Genomic DNA, 24559 nt, shown 5'->3' with positions numbered 1-24559 from the left:
GATTCTTGGCAGCTGCTGGGATATTTGCAGTTTGTCACAGTGTTCAGCCTCATCACACACAACTAGGCTTACCCTAAAGTGGGACTTGCCCTAAACAAAATTTTTTTTTAATGACAAAACATTAACAAATATTCTCATGTTTGCAGCCAGATGGCACAATCCCTCTCAGTTAACAAAAGCACAGGACAACACAAAGTAGCTTTCATTTTATGCAGGCTATTACACTCATATTTACTTTCTTTCAGCAGACATTCACTTGGAATTTAAACAGTTAACTGAAACACTGTCCAACTCCCCTAACAAAAACAAATGCAGGGGCCTAACAAATACAGACATGGGGGCTTTCCCTGAACCCACGTCCCAAGAACAACATGTTGGTGAGAATCTACTGGAAAAGATACACTGTGTCCAGTCCTTCTTCTCAGTAATAAAATGACTGGTCACACAAGCAAGCAAGCAAGCAAGCAGGAAAGTGAACTTGAATTCACTTAAGCACATTCACTTATCCTTTAACCACATCACTTCTTTCTTTCTTTCTTTTTTTTTTTTTCATGGTTTATTTATTTTTTATTTTTTTAAATCAAATTTTTAAAAATATTTACAATCTTTATTGTTCATATTATTACAAAAGTTCCACATTTTTTCTCCCCTCCACCAGGTTCCCACCCCATTCTCTGCCCTTTCCCCAGCCCCCATTGTCCTCATCCATAGGTGCACAGTTTATGTGCAGTCTCTTTCCGCATCCACCACTCCCCCCCCCCCCCCCCCCGAGAATTGTCAGTCCACTCTCCTCCCTAATCTCTGATTCTATTATAATCAACAGTTAATATTGTTCATCAGGTTTTTTTATTTCCTTTTTTTAATTAATAAACTTTTATATTTTTAAGAATAAATTTTAAAATCTAATAATTTTAAACCTTGTTTTTTCCACCCTGGGAACTGAGAGGCAAACTTGTTTACATGTAAACTTTCCTTTAGGTTATCAAAAGGCATAACCATTAAAATGTAAATGAACACATTGTTTAAAGATAGCTGCTGGCTGGAATTGGATTACCTGTTCTGGGTGGGAAGGGCTTGTCCTCTCCTTTCTCCATTAAAATTAAGGTGTTAGCTTTAAAATCTTTTTGGCAAGAGACCTTAAACTTTCAGAACTTTAAATTTTTCAGGTAGCAATTCAATTACTTAGCATTTTCTCAAATCAATAATACCTCTACATGCCCAAGGATATATTTCACACAAAAGACACATCCAAATAGATCAACCAACCTCATCCAGATCCCACACAAGGCACTCACAGATCAACACCCCAGCGCTACAACAACTCAACACATCCATATCTAAGTCTTCATCACTTGATTCAGCAGACCCTTAAGTTCCCCCAAGTTTCCAGCCATGTCTGAGAAGTAGCCCTGGGGCATGGGCAGGTGAGGAGTGAGCTGTTCTGGGCCTGGCTGCTCTGGGCCTGGCTGCTGTTGCTCCAGGCCTAGCTGCTCCCGACCCGGCTGTTCCAGGGCCCGGCTGCTCTGGACCTGGCTGCTCCGGGCCTGGCCGCTTCAGGCTTGGCTGCTCAGGGCTCTGCTGCTCCCGACCTGGCTGCTCCAGGTCTGGCTGCTCTGGGCCTGCATGCTGCCTCTCCAGGGCTGGCTGCTGCTGTTCCGGGCCCGGCTGCCACTGCCCTGGGCCACTGCTCCAACATTCTGTCTTTTTTTTTAACGCATTTATGTTGCAATGTTGGCTGATGAGTTGAGTTCTGTCTTAATCTTCGATTTTTCAAGATCTTCTTTGTATTTTTTCTTAAGTAATTTTACTATCTTTTTGCTAAAACTTGACTTCTTCACATTGAAAACTTCTTCGGTTTCTTCCTCTTCCTCCTGGAAGCTCAGCATGTTGGCCTGTGGCACCCCTTTGTTCTCCATGGCCTCCTGCACCACTTCAGCCTGTTGTCGGGGTCAGCGCCGCCCAGGAAGCAGCCCCCGGCCTCGGCTCCATGGCCCGTGCTCAGCTGTCGAGGGCCCAGTGGCACCTCCCTCCTCCCCAGGGGGCCCTGTCACCCGGCTCCTTGCTGGCGCAGGTGGTGGCTCCTGCTCCTCATTGCGCTCTTTTCAGTCTGGAGCTTTTGTCTCCTTCCTGCCAGGGCAATCCTGAAGCACAGCCAACGGTCCCTTCTCTGCGTGCAATGTGCGCCTCCGGGGGCTCTGCCTTTCGCCGCTCCCCTGGGATTCCACCCCACAGCCCAGGCTCCCTCTGTATGAGCCTGGGTCCCCAGGGTCTGGCCTAGAACTGGGGTTCAGCACTGTAATGTCCAGTCCGGGGTTCAGCACAGTCGGAGCTTTTATCTCCTTCCCGCTAGGGAACGCCAGCCAGGCACTCATTCTCCTCCTCCTCTCCGGCTTCGTCCTCTCCAAGCGAGCGCAGCATGTCTTCGTATCTTAGGCTTTTACAGCTCCTCTGATTTTCCTTCTGATTTTCTCTTTCCTTCTTGTTGTAGAATTTTCAGTCATTCGACTTCCTGTAGCTCTGGGTAATGTCCATTCTATATTTTAGTTGTATTTTATTGAAATTGTTGTGTGCGGCTGCGGTTAGGTGTTTACCTGTGCAGCCATCTTGGATTCTCTCCACTCACGGTTTTTTTTCGCATCACTTATTTCTGATGACTCAGAAAGAATAGAGGGCCATGTCAGGTGTCTCCTGTCCAGCTGCCAAGGCCTCTGAGAGACATCTCTGGAGCCCAGGAAGTTCTTCAGGTGGTGTCTCCCCTAGAGATTCTCAGGGCCTGGCGGCCTGGCATGGGGAGGCAGTCTGCCCTAGGTGTCTGAGTCCGAGTGCCAGTAGGCAAAAATCTCGCTGGGGTCTCCAAATGTTATGTTGTAAATCAACAAGCTGAACATAAGATGCCTTAATAAGCCCTAACCAGTTTGGCTCAGTGGATAGAGCATCGGCCTGCGGACTCAAGGGTCCCAGGTTTGATTCTGGTCAAAGCATGTACCTTGGTTGTGGGCACATCCTCAGTAGGGGGTGTGTATGAGACAGCTGATTGATGTTTCTCTCTCATCAATATTTCTAACTCTCTCCCCCTTTCCCTTCCTCTCTGTAAAAAAATCAATAAAATATATATATTTTTAAAAGATGCCTTAACAAGCCAAATTAAGTAGTCATTAGGAGCCTTTATTATGCTAGCAGTCTCAGAGGAGTAAACTCCCAAGTGTGAGCAAAACAGCATGGAGGAAGTTTTTCCTTTATTACCCAGTCCTTTTGTCTCCCAAATATGGGTTTTCCGGAGGTTTTGCAGACTTTACAAAGAACTCTATTTAGATATTTTGCAGGCAACTTGTAATCTTGAGCACAGCACATCTTAGTGGCCTTGGGCACAGTACATTTCAGATTACTAACAGACACCTGGCATGGGAGTAGCTAGAAGTAGCAGCAGAGCGGCTTGCAAGGTCAGATAGTTGAACTTATTTTCCCTATTATTTAAGCAAGCAAGCATGTTTACAGATGCCAAAATAGCAGGGTTAAAATTTCAAACATCAGTTTTCACAGAATAGAGATTATGATAGCAAGATGGAGTGTCCATGTGTCAGAACAAGAAAAGAGTGGAAAAGGGAGTATTTAATAAAATGTAGTATAGAAGTGAGGTGGCTAATGGCTGTGAGATTAGTCCATGAACCCCCATAATAGAGATTGAAGAAGGGTCCCAGTGAGTTTGGGGAGGGCAGAATAAGTGGCCCCAGTATCAATTAAAAAGGAGATTGGTGGAGACAAAATGGTGGCCGAATAGGCAGACATTTCCTGAACCTTATCCCAGAGTATATTGATGGAGTATTTAAATCAAATAACATCCATCTAGAATTGGCAAAGTAGACACATCTGGTGAGACAATCCACAGCTGGCAAGGGCAGAGGATGCCTGGAGAATGGTAGGATCATGGATCTGGGCTGAAGAGAGTTGCAAGACCTCTGAGCCAACTCAGAGGGTCAGAAGGAAGCCACACAGCACTAAGTCCTTGTCCCTTGGGGACAGGTGTACCATCTGACTGTGGAAAGGAAGTCCACAGCCATGAGAGGCTGACCCATAGGGGGCAGCCTGAAGAACTGCCCACGCCACATGGTGCTATTCTAAGAAACTCACAGTGGTGCAGTTGTTTTCCTCTTTTTGATCTTCACTTTTATTTACTAAACCCAGTTCATAGGACCTTTCAAATACAAACACTCACTCATTGCTGAGGTGCAGGTGGAGGTGTGGAATGTGGAGTTTGGGGAGAGGCTGTGGAAAAGAGTAGGTTGGGAAGAGGAGACTAAGAGTCTAGCACTGGGACATTCCTGACAGTCCAGACATAAACAGCCATTTTCTCCTGAAGAGCTAACTCCTCCCAGCAGTCTCCAGGCAACCATTACAGCTACACACAAACTACACACTAAATAATACAAAGGGCACAAAAAATCTGAATAATTCCTAAGAGCCCTCAGGTACTGAGTTAAAGAGAGGCCATTTGCAGAAAGTGATACAGCAACCTCCATAACTATAGCCCTGACGTAAACAGCCACTTAAGAGATTAAGATTGACAATGAGCAGAGAGGCTAAGTGGGCAAATTGGCAGTTAAAGTGGTGGAGATAGACAAAAACAGAGGAGCAGTGGACTGCTTGGAACTTCAACATGGTGCTGACTACTTAACAGGAGAAGTGGCAGACAGTACATAAGAGTGGGATCTTAAACCAGCCCCCATGGGGCATTAAAACTCAGCAGAAACATGCCGAAGCCAGTTTGGCTCAGTGGATAGAGCGTTGGCCTGTGGACTGAAAGGTCCCAGGTTTGATTCTGGGCAAGGGCATGTACATTGGTTGTGGGCACATCCCCGGTAGGGGGTGTGCAAGAGGCAGCTAGTCGATGTTTCTCTCTCATCCCTCTCCCTTCCTCTCTGTAAAAATCAATAAAATATATTAATAAAAAAAAAACTCAGCAGAAACAAATGACACTTCACTTTTTAATTTTTATTTTACTTTTTGATATTTTATTAAATTTTTTCTTTGTTTTCTTTTTCTTTTCTTTTTTTGTTGCTTTCCCCCCTTTATTTTCCTCATTATTTTTCTTCACTATATTTTTAATTTTTATTGTTATTTTATCTTATTTTTAAGATTTTTAAAAACATTTTTTCCTTCTTTTACCTCCTCTATACTAAACCAATGTCCTCCCCATATTCATTCAATTCCTTAACCTTACTTTTTCTATAAAAGCTCTGCCTCTATAGATTATGCCCCCACCTTTTTGTCTGGGTATTTGTTGCTTGCGTTTTTATTTTTATTGTTGTTTTTGTTTTGTTTTTGTTTTTGTTATCTGTTTGTAGTATTTTTCCATATATATATATATATATATATATATATATATATATGTGTGTGTGTGTGTGTGTGTGTGTGTGTGTGTGTGTATATATATATATATATATATATATATATATTCTTTTTCTTCCTTTTCTTTTCTCTCATCATTTTCTTTCCTTGATATCATTTTTGCTCTCTTTTCTCTCCCCTAATTCTCTTTTCTCTGGTGTCACTTATATTGGGATTATCAGTGCTGTGAATATATTCATGTTTTGTTCCTTTTGTGTCATGTCTTGTTGAGTTGTATTTTGTGCTGTTTGGTCAACATGGTATAGAACAAGCCACATATCCAGACACCCATCCACGAATGAGACAATAAGACTCAAGACCATACTGCAACAAGAGAACCCAAATATCCCAAGTAGGAGGCATCTCTAGATTACCCAGCTCAGAAAACCAGAGAGATCACACCATTGTGTCCCACAAAACACCTACTATATAAGAAAAACTAAAAATATCTGGGTGGCATAATAGTTTGTTCTGATACATAGAAACAATCACAAAAGAACATCAAAAATAGGGAGACAAAGAAACAACCCTCATTCAAAAGAAAAGGAGGAATCACCAGAAAAGAAAAGAAATTAAATAGAGGCAAGCAATTTGTCAGAAAAAAATATTCAGAGCAATGGTTATGAGGATACTAAAAAGGATGGAAGACAAATTCAACAACATTTGTAAGAATCAAGAGGAAATGAAAATGGCATAACCACAATAAAGAACACAGTGGCAAGTTTCAACAGTAGACTAGTAGAAGCTGAGTTAGAAGACAAGGTAGAAAAAGTCACCCAAGCACAGCAGCAACTGGAAAGAAAACTTAAAAAACAGGAGGTGAGCCTAAGGAAGCTTTGGGACAACACAAAATGAAACAACATCCTCATAATAGGAGTGCCTCAAGGAGAAGAAGCAGAGCAAGGAATAGAAAACCTGTTTGTAGAAATAATGACGAGAGACAAAATGGTGGCAAATAGACGGACATGTCCTGAGCCTTGTCCCAGAGCAGATAGAACGAGCAACTAAATCAAATAACATCCACCCCAAATTGGTGAAGTAGACACAGCTGGTGAGACAATTTGCAGCTGGGAAGGGCAGAGGATACCTGAAGAATAGTAAAATCAGGTATCTTGGTTGGAGATTCCTGTGAGACCTTCATGCCCAGAGTGTTAGAGGGAAACCACATGGCACTGAGGTCGTGTCCCTTGGGACAAGCATAGCATAGTGTCTGACTGTGGAAAGGAGGTCTGCAGGATTGCTGGCAGCAGGGGATTCTAGATCTGGGTCCACAGCCACGAAAGACTGAGCCCAGAGGGAGCAGCCTGGATGGCTGCCCAGGCCACACCATGCCAGAGGGAGAGGAGCTTGCAGTGGTACAGCTCTTTCTTCTCTTTGCTTTTGTTTGCTGAACCTAGTTCTTAGGACCTTTCAAAAGCCTCTCACCCACGGCTGAGATGCAGGTGTAGTTGCGAACTTAAGGAGTGTGGGCAGAGGCTGTGGAGAGGAGAGGGCTGTGGAGAGGTGGCGTTAGTATGGCACTGAGTCATACCTGATGTGCTGGACCTATGCAGCCATTTTCTCCTGAAGAGATAGGCCCTCCTGCAGTCAGGTAACCAATACAGCCACACCCTGACTGCACCCTGAGTGGCACAAAGAATACAAAAAAATCTGAATTGTCCCTGAGAACAAAAATGATATCAAGGAAAGAAAATGGTAAGAGAGAAAAGAAAGGAAAAATCTCAGGGACTGGCCTAAAGAGAGGCTTTCAGCCCCAGCAACAGGAAACTGAGAAGCAGCAAACAGTATAGAAGAGTGGGATCTTGAACCAGCTGTCATGTGGAATTAAAAAATCAGTGGACAGGAATAACACTTCACTTTTTAATTTTAATTTAATTTTAATTATTAAATTTATTTTATTTTATATTATTTTATTTCATTTTATTTTATTACTAGAGGCCTGATGAACAAAATTTATGCAAGGGGGGGGGGGCAGTCCCCTCTGCCCAGCCTGCAACCTCTTCAATCCAGGAGGCCTCGACCGGCAGTCAGACATCCCTCTCACAATCCGGCACCACAGGCTCTTAACTGCTCACCTGCCTGCTTGCCTGATTGCACCTAACTGTCCCCCCTGCCGGCCTGGTCACCCCTAACTTCCCTGCCCACTGGCCTGGTCGCCCCTTACTGCCCCCGTGCCTGTCTGGTTGCTCCCAACTGGTCATCACTCACTACCTGCCTCTGCCAGACTGGTTGCCCCTCACTGCTCACATACCCAGCCTGGTCACCCCCAACTTTCTCTCTTCCCTCTCCCATGCAGCCTGCTGCTTGGTTGTTTGGTCACTCTTCACTAACACCCCTGCCAGCCTGGTCGCCCCACGCAGCCTGCTGCTTGCTAACCTCCTTGCCGGCCTGGTCACCTCACGCAACATGCTGCTCAGTCATTTGGTTAACCCTCACTAATCCCATGCGTGCCTGGTTGCCCCATGCTGCCTGTTCAGTCATCTGTTCAGTTGCAATGGTCACTTTGGATTTTATATATATAGATTATTTTGTTATCTCTTTTTTCTGTATTTTCCTTTGTTTATTTTATATTTCTTTTTGCACTATTTTTTATTTTATCCTATTTTAAATTAATTTTAAAATTTTATTATTATTATTATTATTATTATTATTATTATTATTATTTTCTTCTCTTTCTTCATATCCACTCATCCTATTTCTACGTTCTCTATACTGAACTGAGGTCCTCCCATATTCATCCAATTACTTAACCTTACTTTCTGTATATAAGATTCTGCCCCCACCGTCTTTAACAGTATTTGGTGTTTGTATGTTTTGGTTTATCTGTTTTTTCTCTGGTAACATATATATTCCCTTTTTCTTTTTCTTCTTTTCTCTCATATCATTTTTCATCTCTTCAATATCATTTGTGCTCTCTTTTCTCTTGCATAATTCTCTTTTCTCTGGTGGTCACTTATATTAGAGTTACTGGTATCATGAGTACATTCGTGTTTTGTCCCCTTTCTATCATGTTTTGATGAAGTGAATTTTATCCTGTTTGGCCAATGTGGTAGACAGTGAGGCACATAACCAGACACCCAGAGAGGAGACTCCATCCATGAATGGAACACTCCAGACACAACTATAGAGGCAGAAAGAAGGTGACAGTGAGGGAAAGATTGTGAGTGAGAGATGGAGCAAAAGAGGAGTGTGTGGACATGTGTGTGTGTGGGGGTGTCTGTGAGTGAGGCAGTTAGATCCTGCAGGGGGCAGACTGACTGAGCTCGCCTAACCAGGCAGCCTCTGATACTGTTGCACAGTCCTGGGGCAGCTGGCTCTTCCACAGAGGCCGCACCTTTTTGAAGAGGAAAGCTGCTGTGACTGGGAGCCCAGGCTTACCTCCCGGTTGCCCTCAGATAACATCTGGGACTCTACAGCCACTTTGATTTATGAACTTGGCTGCAGTCCTATGGTCACCTAGAATCCAAGCACCACAGGAGTGGCTCCTGTGAGTTCCAAAGAATGCTCCCCTCTGGACTGCCCAACACTTTATCCCAGAGCACCACAACCACATGAGCATCAGCCATGTGAGCAGTTTGACACCATCCAAGGAGTGGCAACCCTGCACGCAGACCCCCCCACGTCCAAGGAGTAGCAGCCCTATGCAACTTGCCTTTGCCTGAGGAGCAGCAACTGCATGAGCAACCGCCCCTGCCCAAGGAGCAGCAGCCTTGTGAGGAGCAGCAGCCTTGTGAGGAGCAGCAGCCTTGTAAGGAGCAGCAGCCCCGAGGAGCAGAAGCTGTGTGAGCAGCCTGCCACTGTGTGAGGAGCTGCAGCCACATGAGCAGCTCACCCCCTAAATGAGGAGCAGCAGCCCTGTGAGCAGTCTGTGGAGCAGCAGCTGCCCAAGCAGCCTAACCTCATCTGAGTAGCAGAACCTGCGCAAACACCCACCCCAGTACAAGGAGAAGCAGCCACATGCAGCCTTCCCCTGTCCGAGGGGCAGCAGCCTCATAAACAGCCCTCTCCCGTCCGAGGAGCAATAGCTGCAGGAGCAGCCTTCCCCCACAAGACAGAGGAGCTACCACTGGTACAAGCAACTCTCAACAGAGAAGCTGCCACCAACTGAGGAGCAGCCACTGCTGTGACCACCCGAGGATCAGCTGCCACCCAAGTAGACACTGCCACCTGAGGAGCAGCCCCTGCACAACTTGATACATAGATCCTTTAGTGAGGGCAAAATGTGGAAACAAAGTAACCCCCAAAGGAAAGAAAAGGCAGAATCACCAGAAAAGCAGCTAAGTGAAACAAGGGCGTGTAATATGTCATAAAATGAATTCAGAATACTGGTCATACAGTTCATAAACCAGATGGATGAAAAATTAACAATTTATGTAAGAATTAAGAAGAAATAAAGAGTGATATAGCTGCAATAATAAATAAATAAATAAATAAATAAATAAATAAATAAATAAATAAAACCATGGAAAGTTTCAACAGTAAATTAGAAGAAGCGGAGTAGAGGATCAAATGGGAAGACACCTGGACATTCTTTAGATTGTTGCTGACTGGGCCCGGGATATTCGGGATATTCGCGGAGTCATGTCAGTTGCACTCCTGCCCTGGGAGTGCGGAGATGTTCTTAGTTCCTGGCTTGTGTTTGTCCAGGAGGAAGGAGTGGGTGGAGCCTGGCCTCTCCCAGGCTTCTTGTTTTCCTGTGAAACCCCCTTGGTAGGGGTGTCGAACTCAATCAGAGAAGGGGCCAAAATCTAAAATCCAGCCTAAATCGCGGGCCGAATGGTTTACTGAACAGTCATAAACTGTCATTGTGATGGAAACGCAGCGGAGTGCAGTGATGACAGCGCGGTGCGGGCCACATTGCAAGGCCTGGAGGGACGGATTTGGCCCACGGGCCTTGTGTTTGACACATGTGGATTGGAGTATAAATAGATGTGCTCTGTGGCTTAGGAGGTCATCAGTCTGTCTCTCCAGCAGAGGAGTTCGGCGGCCCTCCCAGCTCCCAGCTTAAAATTTATCTCTGTGTCTTCTCTCCGTATTTCTAATATTTCTCAATCCCTGGCCACTCCACTTAGAACTGGTTCATTCATCTCTCTTTCCATGCGGGACACAGAAAAGGGAGATCCCCCTAGGTCAGGCCCCCACAGCGGAGAACCAAATTAGTGAAGACAGTGAAGCAAAGCACACACAAACTGAACTGTAATTGGAGAAAAAAACTAAAAGACAGGAGGAGAGCCTATAGGAGATTTGGGACAACATGAAAAGAAGCACATGGATATAGTAGGGGTGCCAGAACAACAGGAAGAGGAACAAGGGTTAGAAAACCTATTTGAAGAGATAATGTCAGAAAACTTCCCTGATTTGAGGAAGAAAAAAGTCACAAAAGCACAAAGAGTCCCAATCAAGATGAGCTTAAAAAACCCACACCAAGATATGTCATAATTATGATGGCAAATATTCAAGACAAAGGGAGAATCTTAAAGACCGCAAGAGACAGAAAGTTACATACAAGAGATCTCTCATTAGATTATCAAATGATTTCTCAACAGAAACACATCAGGCCAGAAATGAATGGAAGGAAATTTACAAAGTTAGGTAAAGCAAGGCTGGTAGGTGAGTGGTTAGGGTGATCAGGCTGGCAGGCAGAAGCAGTTAGGGGAAAACAGGCAGACAGGCAGGAGAGCAGTTGGGAGCCAACAGTCCTGAATTGTGAGAGGGATGTCCCAGATTGGAAAGGGCGTAGGCTGGGCTGAGGGACACCCCGCCTCTGTGCACAAATGTCATGCACCAGGTCTAATAATAACAATAATAACTTTAAATGTAAATGAAATAAAAGCTCCAATCAAAAGACATTGAGTGGCTGAATGAATAAAAAAAATACAACCTATATATATGCTGTCTACAAGAGACCTATCTCAGAACAACAGACTCACACAGACTGATAGTGAAGGGATGGAAAAATATCTTTCAGGAAAATGGAAATTTAAAAAATCTGGAGTTACAATACTTATATCTGACAAAATAGAACTCAAGGTGAAGTCCATAACAAGAGATAAGGAAGGCCACTTCATAATACTAAAGGGATCAATCAATATAACAAGAGACTATAACCCTGGTAAACATATATACATCCAATGCAAGAGCACCCAAATACATTAAAAACAAATAAACAAAACAAAACAAAACAAAACAAAAAAACCCTGGGAAGATATCAAGGGTGACAACAATACAACTAAGTGTATTGTTGGGGACTTTAATACCCACTGAATCACAGGGTAAGTCCTCCAGACAAAAAATCAACAACAAAGCAGCAATCCTAAATGACTCACTAGATCAGATAGACTTAATTGACATCTTCAGAACATTTCATGCCAAAGCCACAGAATATATGTTCTTTTCAAGTGCACTTGTGACATTTTCAAACATAGACTATATATTGGGTTAGAAGGAATGTCCCTCCAAATTCAAGAAGATTGAAATCATACCAAGCATCTTCTCAGATCATAATGGCATAATATTAGAAATAAACCACAATAAAAACAATAAAAAATTCAAACACTTGGAAGCTAATAAATCATCTAACTCTACAACTTAAAGAATTAGAAAGAGAGCAACAAGAAAAGCCCAGAGAGAGCTGAAGGAAGGACATGATGAGATCGAAACAGAAATAAATGACACAGAGACCAAAAACAAACACACACACACACACACACACACACAAACAAAAAACACAAAAGATCAATGAAATCAAGAGCAACTCTATTCCAACACAGTAGAAAACCTAGAGGAAATGGATAGCTATAATAATAAAAGAGTAATATGCTTATTAGACTACACATCCTTCTGGACTTCATTCCAGATATCCTTCCTGACAAAGCCGGGGCTGGTGCCTGAGGGTGGCCTGAGGGAAACCAGCCTAGGTACCAATGCCTGCAGGCAACCCGAGGGAAGCAAGCCTGAGTCCTGGGTGCCTGCTTGGTGGCCCGAGGGAAGCCAGCTCAGGTCTTAGGTGCCTTTGGGAAGCCAGAAGGAAGCAAGCCCTGGTTCTGGGTGCCAGAGGGAAGTTGGTGGTGGCAGCTGGGGGAAGGAAGGCCTACTCTTCCATGAATTTTCATGCATCGGGCCTCTAATATTACTAGAAAAATACAAGCTTCCAAAAATAAATTTAAAAAATATAAAAATCTCAATGGACCAACAACTATGGAGGAAATTGAAGCAGTCATCAAAAAGCTTCCAGCAAACAAAAGCCAGAGGCCAGAGATTTCACAGGGGAGTTTCACCAAACATTCAAGAAAGAAATAAAACCTTTCCTCCTCAGACTATTCCAAAAATTTCAAGAGGAAGGAATACTTCCTAGCTCATTCTACGAAGCCAGCATCACCCTAATACCAATATCAAATAAAGACAACACAATGAAAGACAATTACAAGTCAATATTCCTCATGAATACAGATTCCAAAATCCTCAACAAAATTCTAGCAAATTGAATCCAGCATTACATCTGAAAGATCATACATCATGACCAAGTAGGATTTATTCCAGGGATGTAAGGATGGTACAATAAACGTGATACATCACATAAACAAATTGAGAGATAAAAATCACATAGTCATATCAATTGATACAGAAAAACCATTTGACAAAATCCAACACCCTTTCTTGATAAAAACCCTCAGCAAAATGGGAATAGAGGGATCATACCTCAACATAATAAAAGCTTTATATGACAAACCTACAGGCAACATCATACTCAATGGGCAAAAACTAAAATCATTCCACTTAAAAACAGGAACAATACAGGGATGCTTATCTTCAGTATTCCTGTTAGACATAGTTATGAAAATGCTAACAATAGCAATTAGGCATGAAGAAGAAATAAAAGGTATCCAAATTGGAAAAGAAGACATAAAACTGTCATTATTGGCAGATGACATGATATTGTACATAGAAAACCCTAAAAACTCCATAAAAATTATTAGACTTAATAAATGAATTCAGCAATGTAGCAAGACACAAAATTAATGCCAATACATCTATGGCATTTTTTTTATATACCAATAGTGAACTTACAGAAAGAGAGATTTAAAAAGCAATCCCATTTACCATCGCACCAAAAAAATTAAGATACCTAGAAATAAATTTAACTAAGCAGGTAAAGAAAAAACACCCTCTACTTGGAAAAGTACAGGACACTGAAAAAAAGAGATAGAGGAAGACATAAATAGAATGAAGAACATACCATTTTCATGGATTGGTAGAATCAACACCATTAAAATGCCCATACTAACCAAAGCACACTACAGATTCAATGCAATCCCCATTAAAATATCAATGGCATATTTCAAATACTTAGAACAAATACTCCAAAATATCACCTGGAGTAAACAAAGAACCCGGATACCTGCAGCAATTCTGAGAAAGAAAAACAAAGTTGGAGAGATCAAAATACCAGATATCAAGCTGTATTACAAAGCCATGATTCTTAAAACTGCCTGGTACTGGCACAAGAGCAGACATATAGACCAATGGAACAGAACAGAGAACCCAGAAATCAACCCAAGCCATTATGCTCAATTAATATTTGTCAAAGGAGGCAAGAGAATACAATGAAGTTAAGACAGTCTCTTCAATAAATGGTGCTGGGAAATTTGGTCAGATATATGCAAAAAAAAAAAAAAAAAAAAAAAAAAAAAAAAAGAGAGAGAGAGAGAAAAGAAAAGAAACCAGATTACCAACAACTTATACCATAAATAAAAACAAACTCAAAATGGCCAAAGGACTTAAATGTAAGATGGGAAACCGTAAAAATCCTACAAAAGTCCCTAAGCAGCAAAGTTGCATATGTCATAACAACATCTTTACCAACACAGCTCCTAGGGCAATGGAGAATAAGGGGGAAATAAACAAATGGGATACATAAAAATTAAAAGCTTCTGTACGGCAAAAGAAACCATTAACAAAACAACAAGAACATATTTGGGAGAACATATTTGTCAATGTTTTCATTGATAAGGGATCTATCTCCAACACTTAAAGGGAACTCATACAACTTAACAAAAGGAAGATAAAAAGCCCAATTAAAAAATGGGCAACGGATCTAAATAGATACTTTTTGAAAGTGGACATAAGGAAGACCAAGATACATATGAGAACATGCTCAAAATCACTAATCATCTGAGAGATTCAAATCAAAACGTCAATGTGGTACCATCTCACACTGTCAGAATGGCTATCATCAACAAATCAACAAACAACAAGTGGTGGAGAGAATGTGGAAAAAAATGAACCCTCGTGCACTGCTGGTAGAAATGCAGGCTGGGGCAGCCACTGTGAAGAACAGTATGGAGTTTCCTCAAAAAAACTAAAAATGGTACTCCCATTTGACCCAGTGATTCCACTTCTAGGGATATATCCCAAGAAACTAGGAACACCAATCAGAAAGGATATATGCACCCATATGTTCATAGCAGCACAATTTGCCATAGCTAAGTTTTGGAAATAGCCTAAGTGCCAATGAGTGGATTAAAAAACAGTAGTACATCTACATAGTGGAATACTACACTGCTGTAAAAAAAAAAAAAAAGAAGGAATTCTTACTATTTGTAACAGCATGAATGGAACTGGAGATCATTATGCTAAGCAAAATAAGCCAGTCAGAGAAAGATAAATCTCACATGAACTCACTAATATATGGAATATAATCAACAACAGAAATTGATTAACAAAAACAGATCCAGAGACAGAGAAGCATCGATCAGACCGTCAAACCTCAGAGGGAAGGTAGGAGAGGATGGGGGTAAGGAAGAGAGATCAACCCAAGAACTTGCATGCATATAAACATAACCAATGGACACAGACACCAGGGCAGTGAAGGCATGAATGCAGGGAGTAGGTGGGGGCAATGGAAGAGGTAAGGGCAAATATGTATTAATAAATACATATTAATTAATAAAGAAAAGAAAAAAAAAATGAGAGAAAACTTCCATAATGTAGGGAAGAAAAAGGCACACAGTCCAGGAAACACAAAGAGTTCCAAACAATATGAACCCAAAAAGATTGACACATCATAAATAAATTGGCAAACATCAATGACAAAGTAAGAAATTTAAAGTCTGCCAGAGAGACAGAAAGTTACCTACAAGGAATCTCCAATTATTATAGAATATCAACTGATTTCTCTATAGAAACATCAAGTGAGAAGGGAATGAAATGAAACATACAAAGTGATGAAAAACAAGGTACTGAATCCAAGAATACTGTACCCAGCAAGGCTATCATTCAAAATTGAAGGTGAAATCAGGAGCTTCACAGACAAAAAAGGTCTAAGGGAGTTTATTACCACCAAGCAAGCAATGCAAGAAATGCTAATGGGACTGCTGTGAAAATAAGAAATAGAAAGGGAAGAAGGAACACAGGCATAAAGAATAAAAATGGCAACAAACAAGTACCTATCAATAATAACCTTAAATGTAAATAGATTGAATGCTCCAATCAAAAGACATAGGGTAGCTGAATGGATAAGAAAACATGACCCATATATTTGCTGTCTACAAGAAACCCACCTCACAACAAAGGACTCACACAGACACAGATTGTGAAGGGATGGAAAAAATTTTTTCAGGTAAATGGAAATGAATAAAAAGCTGAGGTAGCAATATTTATATCTGATCAAATAGAACTTCAGGTGAAGCAATAAGGAGGGCCACTTCATAATACTATATGGAGCAATTCAATAAGAGGATATAACTCTGGTAATCATATGTATACCCAATTTAGGAGCAACCAAATACATTAAAAAACCAAACTTCTGGAAGATATCAAGAGAGAAATCGACAGCAATACAATCATAGTGGACCTTATTACCCCACTGACACCACTGGATAAATGGTCTAGACAAAAAATCAGCAAAGAAACAGCAATCCCAAATGACTTACTAGATCAGATGGACTTAATTGACATCATCAGGACATTTCACCCCAAAGCTACAGAATATACATTCTTCTCAAGTGCACACAGGACATTTTCAAAGATAGACCACATATTAGGACACAAGCAAAATCTCTTCAAATTCAAGAAGATAGATATCAAGCATTTTCTCAGACCACAATGGCATAAAATTAGAAATCAACTACAATAAAAACAATAAAAAAAATCAAGCACTTGGAGGCTAAATAGCATGCTATTAAACAATGATTGGGATACTAAGGAGATCAGAGAAGAAATAAAAAGCACCCTTAGAGCAAATGATGATGAAAACACAGCAATCCAAAATCTATGGGGCACAGTGGAAATAGTCCTGAGAGGGAAGTTTATGGTCCTGGAAGGCCTACCTCAAAAAAACAAGAAAAAAATGGTAATAAATTAGCTAACCCAGCAACTTAACGAATTAGAGAGTAACAAGAAAGGCCAAGAGTAAGGAGAAGGAAGAATATAATAAAGATCAGAGTGGAAATAAATGACATAGAGACAAAACAAACAAACAAACAAACAAACAAACAAAAAACCCCACTACAAAAAATGAATAAAATCAAGATAAACTAGATTGGTGAACCTCTAACCAGGCTCACCAAGAAGCAAAGAGGGAGGGCCTAAATAAACAAAATCAGAAATGAAAGAGGTGAAGTAACAACCAACCACACAGACATACAAAGGATTGTAAAAATAAAAAAATAAAAAAAATACTACAAACAACTCTATTCCAACAAACTGGACAACCTAGAGGAAATGGACATATTACTAGAAAAATATAAGCTTCCAAAACTCAATCAGAAAGAATAAAAAACCCTGAATAGGCCAATAACTACCAAAGAAATTGAAACAGTAATAATAATAATAATAATAATAATAATAATAATAATAATAAAACTTTCAGGCCCTAACGGGTTTAGCTCAGTGGATAGAACTTCGGCCTGCAGACTGAAGGGTCCCAGGTTTGATTCCAGTCAAGGACACATCCTAGTAGGGAGTGTGAAGAGGCTGCTGATTGATGTTTCTCTCTCATCGATGTTTCTGACTCTCTATCCCTCTTCCTTCTTCTCCACAAAAATCAATAAAATATATTAAAAAACAAAAAACAAAAAAACTTTCAGCAAACAAAAGCCCTGGACCAGATAGTGTCACAGGTGAGTATACCAAACATTCAAAGAACTAACACCTATTCTTCCCAGACTATTCCAAAAAATTCAAGAGGAAAGCACACTTCCTAGCTCTTTCTATGAAGTCAGCAATATTCTAATACCAAAATCAGATAAAGACACTATGAAGAAAGAGAATTACAGGCATTATCACTGATGAACATAGATGCTAAAATTCTAGCAAATCATATCCATTAGAAAGATACACCATGACCAAGTGGGATTTATTTCGGGGATGCAAGGATGTTACAATATCTGCAAACCAATAAACATAATATATCACATAAACAAACTGAGAGACAAAAATCACATAATCATATCAATTGATGCAGAAAAGGCAATTGACAAAATCCAGCACCCTTTCTTGATAAAAACTCTCAGCAAAGTGGAAATAAAGGGATCATACTTCAACATAATAAAAACCTTATATGACAAACCCACAGCTAACATCATACTCAATGGGCAAAAACTAAAACCATTCCCCCTAAGAACAGGAAGAAGACAGGGGAGCCTACTTTCACTACACCTGTTGGACATAGTACTGGAAGTGCTAACCATAATGATCAGACAAGAAGTAATAAAAGGCATCCAAATTGGAAAAGAAATAAAACTGTCATTATTTACAGATGACATGATATTATGCATAGAAAATCCTAAAGACTTCATCAATAAACTACTAGATTTAATAAAAGAATTTGGCAATACAAAATTAACACCTAGAAATCTATGGCTTTTTTTATACACCAATAATGAACTCACAGAAAGAGAAACTAAAAAACAAAAAAACAAAAAACCACAAACCAATCCCATTTACCATTGCATCAAAAAATTAAGATACCTAGGAATAAGCTTAACCAAGGAGATATACAGAACCTGTACTCAAAATATTACAGGATGCTGAAAAAAGAGATAGAGGAAGATATGAACAAATGGAAGAATATATTGTGTTCATGGAATGATAGAATCAATATAATTAAAATGTCCATACTACCCAAAGCAACTTATAGATTCAATACAATCCCCATTAAAATGCCAATAGCATATTTCACAGACCTAGAACGAACTCTCCAAAAATTCATCTGGGAGAAAAAAAGACCATTGGACCAGGCTTTCCACTGAATCTCCCATGTCCTGGGTCATCCAGACCTTGCAAACCAGGGGAACAAACAAGCCAAGCCTGTGAGCCCCATTGGGGAGAGCCAAACAGGGTGTCCAGAGAAATCGGAGAAGCACACAGCCTGCTTCTGCCTGTAAATTTCCAAGCCTAGACAGCTATAATGGGGAAGGTATTAAAATTTAAATCAGAGCCTCGCCTAATCTCTTCCCTGGGTAGCCCTCCTCCTTCCCCCTGCCAGCTGCTTGTAATCTCAGGCTGGCTGTCTCCTCTGGTGGAAAATGACAAACCGATGAGGGGAAAATGATAAGTTTTCAATTTTATTTAAAAATATACCAGATGGGAGATTTTATTGGAGCCATAAATATGTCAAGAGCAATGTTTGTGTGTGATGAGTGATGCCTCCTCCTTGGGGCCTCTCTTCCTGCTTAGAAATTCCATCAGATTCTTAATAAGAGGCTCCAGTTTGACTGCAGCAAAATAGTCTCCATATTAAAGCAATTGAATTTCCATTTGCCAGACACCTTGTGCTTTAAACTTCCAGGTGACAGAGGCGTGGAACTGCTAAGCCAATTCTAAATGAACCTAAACTATAGATAGTAACTGCACAGCATACTGTGGGGGTTGTGAAAGAGGAGAGGTGGAGAGGGGATGGGAGGGAGGAGGTGTCACCCATCACAGATGCAGCAAGGAAGGGAGGAAATCAGCTTTACCTCTCCTGCTCCAGTGCTGGCCTTGGATGAAAATCTCCCAAATGTCTAAAAGGCCAGAAAGAGGGGTGATGTGGCCAGCTCTTTTTCTCCTAGCATGGGTTTCTTTGCTGTCTTGATTGATTTGATATTATGCTGGCCTTTAGGTATGGGAGGCTGCAGTTTCCTAGGACTTTTTGAGGGTGGGGCTGGGAGGAAAGCTGGCCTTTGCTACCCCCCCCCCCCCCACACACACTCTTCCTGGCATGTGAGCTCACCTGTGAAAGACCATGCTCCTAGTGGGTATTTTTCTCATTAGCTCCTTGCTGGTGCCGAGTCCTTCGCCCCAGCAGCCCTTCTCTCTTATATCAAGTCATTATTTGTTCCTGCAAAGGCTCTAACTTTTCAATGGGCCTTAAGCATCTGGCATGGGAGAATGACTCAGATGACAGATTTGAGGACATTAGAAGTCAGAAGATCAAAGGTGGGAAACAGGCGCTATCCATCGTTGCTCAGAGGTAAATGAGTCCTGGGTTTAATTACCAGTCAAGGGCAGGTACCTAGGCTGCAGGTTCTAGTTCTATCCCTGGCCCCCCTGGTCAGGGCCCATGGAAGAGGCAACCAATTGATGTGTTTCTCTCACATTGATGTTCTCTCTCTCTCTCTCTCTCTCTCTCTCTCTCTCTCTCTCTCTCTCTCTCTCTCTCCTTCCCTCCCTCTCTCCCTCTTTTCCTCCCTTTCACTCTCTCTAAAAATCAATGGGGAAAAATATTCTCATGTAAGGATTAACACATACAAAACAAGGTGGGAAACTGAGATCTAGAGAGGGTACAGGAAATGGAAATTCTTCTAGAGAATCCAGGGTGATGCTTACCTACAAGCTATCTACTCACTCCACCCCAGCCCAGGTCTAGGTGGTACCTGCCCAGTTTGCCACATGCCCACATAAGGCCCAAGTGGTGAGGGATGGAGCCACAGTAGGTCATCACCTTTGAGGGCAAGCCAAGAGCACAAACTTGAAAGTGCTGAAGAAGAGAACCCATCCTATGGAGGAAGGGCATGGCATCAGAGGGTCACACGTGCCAGGGCCCTGGGCAGCAGTGGGTCTGCTGGAGAACAGCAGGGAAGCTAGAGTGGCTGAAGAAGAGTAGAAGGTGATAAGGTGGGACCGGTAATAAAGAGAAAGGAACAGATCATGTTGGCCTTGGCATTAAAATTGTGAGGAGCCCACAACTCCATCATTTGTAGGGTCTTATTAACCCAATAACAATTTGGACTGATTATTTGTATGAATATAAGAATATTGGTCATATAGGATTTTTCAAATCTGCTTTGCTAGATTTTTTTTTTAAGTTTATTTTTATTTACAACTTTTGAAAAATGTACATTTTTACATGGGTTACTTGTGCAAAGTTAGATTTAGAAGAGTGATAAATGCACACAAGGTGACAATGGAATATTTAGACAAAACATTTACAAGGCTTGTCCCACACTGCTACTTAAAAGGTTACTATTTAAAAGTATAAATATCCAAAGAAAGATTGCAAACATTGACTTTAAGGTTCTTATAATACTGAAAGGAAAGAAGAAACTAAAGCATGCAGCATTAATTCAGGATTTTCGTGGAAAACAGTTTGCCACAGATACGCTCTTTTCATTGGGTTAAAACTCTAAACAACGAGGGGAGATTAGAAATTTGTTCATCTAAAGTAGCACTACTTTTAAAAGATTAAAAATTCACCAACCTTCCCCACCTTAAAAATTTGTTTCCATTCCTCTGCTCCCACACCTCTTAAAAAAAAAAACTTGGAAGACTTCCAGTACAATCATCCCTAAGTATTCAACAGAACAGACACAACCATCAGAGGCTTAACTACCTACTATACATCATCGACAACAAAACTCCCCCCATCCCCAAATATTTTCGATCTGGGGTTGGTTGAATCCATGGATATGGTACCTGCAGATACTGAAGGCCGACTGTAGTCTGAAACTTAGCATGAGTGTGTCCAGTGAATATCTTGCAAGGAAGGGATGTGTCAGTTACTACAGTGACTGTACTCCTTTGACTGTGTCCTTTAACACTCTCCTTCCAACCAATAAAAACCACCTTGTAATGCATATTGGCTAGATCTTAGAAATAATGCATTTTAAAAAATGTATATTTTATTGATATTTTACAGAGAGGGGGGAGGGAGAGAGATAGAGAGCTAGAAACGTCGATGAGAGAGAAACATCGACCAGCTGCCTCTTGCACACTCCCTACCAGGGATGTGCCCGAAACCAATGTACATGCCCTTGACCGGAATCGAACCTGGGACCTTTCAGTCTGCAGACCGACGCTCTACCACTGAGCCAAACCGGTTTTGGCGAAATAATGCATTTTTAAACTTTCATCTCTTTCAAAATGGATGTTTATATGGATTTGTTTCCCTGTTTTCTATAGGCCATATTCCAAATGTTCACTTCTAAGTCCAACACAAGTGTCTCAGCCAGGATGAAACACTTAAATCATTTTGTTAAAAATAACATCCCAGTTATCAAGCTATGCAGAAGCACCACTGTATAACAATTCGTTTAAGTAAAGTATGTTAACAAAATACTGCCCCACAGCTGGAGGTGAGATACAACAGAAAAGGAATTAAGCATTAATAATTTTTGCACGTAACCCAGGTAACAGTACATTTGATCTCATAGGGGATGTTTTTGATGTTCAATAAGAAGATAGAAGGGGTAGGAAAAGTTTGGCGAGGGAAGATGGAAACAGCAGAATAACTATTTTGCTTTTATGGAAGTAGATGTGATGACACTGAAGAATAAGAAGGAGACAAACACATCAATATATAGTTTTCATTTGCCCAGCCTCTTCACTTGCTGCACCCAAAACAACAATCAGGCCAGCTCTGTTCTACTATGGCAGAAACACGTTTCTCATATTCTCGCTTGTTCTCCTGATACAGCTGAGCTGCCTGTTTGCTGGATTATTGGGATTGGGCTCATCCAATAGAGACTGTATTGATGTTAAAATGGAAGACACATCATAAGTTGGACTCCAGCGGTTCTGAAGTATGTCCAGACATATACTATCATCTGCATAGACATTTGGATGAAACATCTTAGAGACAAATCTAACCATAGGTGGTTTATTTGGATATTCCTCAGTGAATTCTATTATAAGCTTAAATGTTCCATCCTCAAACGGGGTCCCTTCGGGCCCGAAAATGACCACGTTCCAAACCATTATGTTGTTCTCCTACGGAGCCCCACTGACTCCGGCAGGAGGATCCTCCTGCAACCTCTTGAAGTCCCGCATGAGGCGCCGTCGAGCCGGGGTAGACATATCTCCAGCGGGGTCAGCGCTGGGGCATACACCGAGATCGCGGGGCCCAGCCGAGGGTAAGGAGGCCAACGGGGCTGAAGAAGCCGATGACGCTGAGGAGGAAGGGCCCAGCGGCACCACACTGCCCCTCCGAAAAGATTTTTTTATTCACAAGGAATTTTTATATTGAGCTTTAGTCAACTCCTCAGGGTGCAGAAGACAAGCCATAGAGTTGCCATCTGGACTTTTCTATAGTACCTGTCAGTTTGGGAGGCTTCCTCAAGTTCTTGAGGTCCCCCAAATGTCTTGAGGTTCCTTTCTTGCCGTCATTCAGGAAAGGAACCTTTGTTCATTACCTGGAAAGACTGCCATGAACCACTGACCAAGCAATGTACTAGGCCTTTTCTCCAGTGGGCTTTTATTGGCTTCAAAGTCAATCTTTATTCCTTAAGCTTTTCTGATAATATCTATAATCCAGGCATGTCTCTTTCTTTCATGCCACTCCAGTCAAAGTGTTGGTTAATAAACTACAATTGGAAAATAGTTTTGTTGAATTCATGCAAAGAAACGTATTACAATGAAAATAATAATACTCACTCATTAAAAGTTGCCAAATTCTAGAGTGATTAGATAGAGAAAAAAATATAAATGCTTCAATATTGCTTATGAAGATATAATTTACCAAATTTATCTAAGGAAAAAACAAGTTTTCTTATATCTGGAAAACAAAATATTTTAAAATCAGCAATATTTTCAGTCTTGTATGATCAATTTTTGTTTATCCTGGTTGTTCAGCTGTACTCCATAAGTTTAGTTATTCCTTAGAGTTCTATAAATCTTCATCTAGTTTAAAGATATGACCTGCTCATAAAATTTTAATTTAGAGTAAATCAGAGTTCTTTTCATTAATTTCTTTAAAGATGCAATATATTTGCAAATGCAACAGAATGAAACAATGGCTGTAAATTACAAACTTAGAGTGATATAATTATCGATCTGATTATAATGCAATTGGTAAATAACTTTGCTTTTTATAAGATATAAAATTTCGAGGAGATCCAAGATGGCTGCGCCCAGGTGAACACCTAGCCGCAGCTGCACACAACAATTTCAATAAAATACAACTAAAATATAAAACGGACATTGCCCAGAACTACAGGAAGGTTGACTGACTGGAAATTCTACAGCGAGAAGCAAGGAGAAAACCAGAAGGAGGTGCGGAGGAGCTGGAAAAGCCAAGGTACGGAGACGAGGAGACGCGGCGCGCAGAGAGGACAGAGCCGGAGAGGAGGGAGGCCGAGTGCCTGGCGGCGTTCCCTAGCGGAAAGGAGATAAAACTCCGACTGTGCTGGGCCCCCGACTGCTCTGATCCCCAGTTTTAAGCCAGACCCCGGGGACTCAGGCTCAGCCATAGGGAGCCGGGCTGTAAGGCAGAACCCCGGGGAGCAGTGAAAGGAGGTCCTGGCAGCGGCGCGCACACTGCGCACAGAGAAAGGACGGTCCGCTGTGCCGCGGGATTCCCCTGACGGGAAGGAGACTGGGGCTCCAGACTGCTCTGAACGCCACCTCCAACTCCACTTCCAACTGAACTGAACCCCAGTTCCGGGCTCATTGGGGGAGAGCATAGACTGTTTGGCAGCAGGCGAAAATCGAGGGCACCTTTTTCTCAGAGGCGCTTTGCAGCGAGCACTGAAGGACCCTGAGCCGCAGGAGCCGCATAGGGCGGGGCTGACAGAAGCCAAGGCTGTAGGCTCCACCCTGAAATCCCATCCCATCTGTAACTGCGAAATGCGACAACAAAATAGATCACAAACGAAAGAAATGGAGGACAAAAAGCGTCTGGATATAGAGTTCAAATCTACGCTTACAAGGTTTTTCAAGAATTTCCTAGAAAAGATGGATAAGGCCTATGAGGATATGA

The 24559-nt window shown here is 41.5% G+C and overlaps 1 protein-coding gene and 1 pseudogene across 1 annotated transcript in view; one reads left to right on the top strand and one right to left on the bottom strand.

The window, feature by feature from the left end:
* Positions 1-24559, top strand: part of PEAK1 (pseudopodium enriched atypical kinase 1) — a 715824-nt gene that overhangs the window by 452308 nt on the left and 238957 nt on the right. The gene's annotated exons all lie outside the window — the stretch shown is intronic.
* On the bottom strand, positions 22092-22770 carry LOC118728422 (annotated as a pseudogene).

Source organism: Pipistrellus kuhlii, unplaced genomic scaffold, assembly GCF_014108245.1.
Source record: "Pipistrellus kuhlii isolate mPipKuh1 unplaced genomic scaffold, mPipKuh1.p scaffold_m20_p_1, whole genome shotgun sequence".
In the NCBI taxonomy this organism is placed as follows: domain Eukaryota; kingdom Metazoa; phylum Chordata; class Mammalia; order Chiroptera; family Vespertilionidae; genus Pipistrellus; species Pipistrellus kuhlii.
Note: the sequence above shows the minus strand (reverse complement) of the source record. Positions and strands in the feature narration are given on the sequence as shown.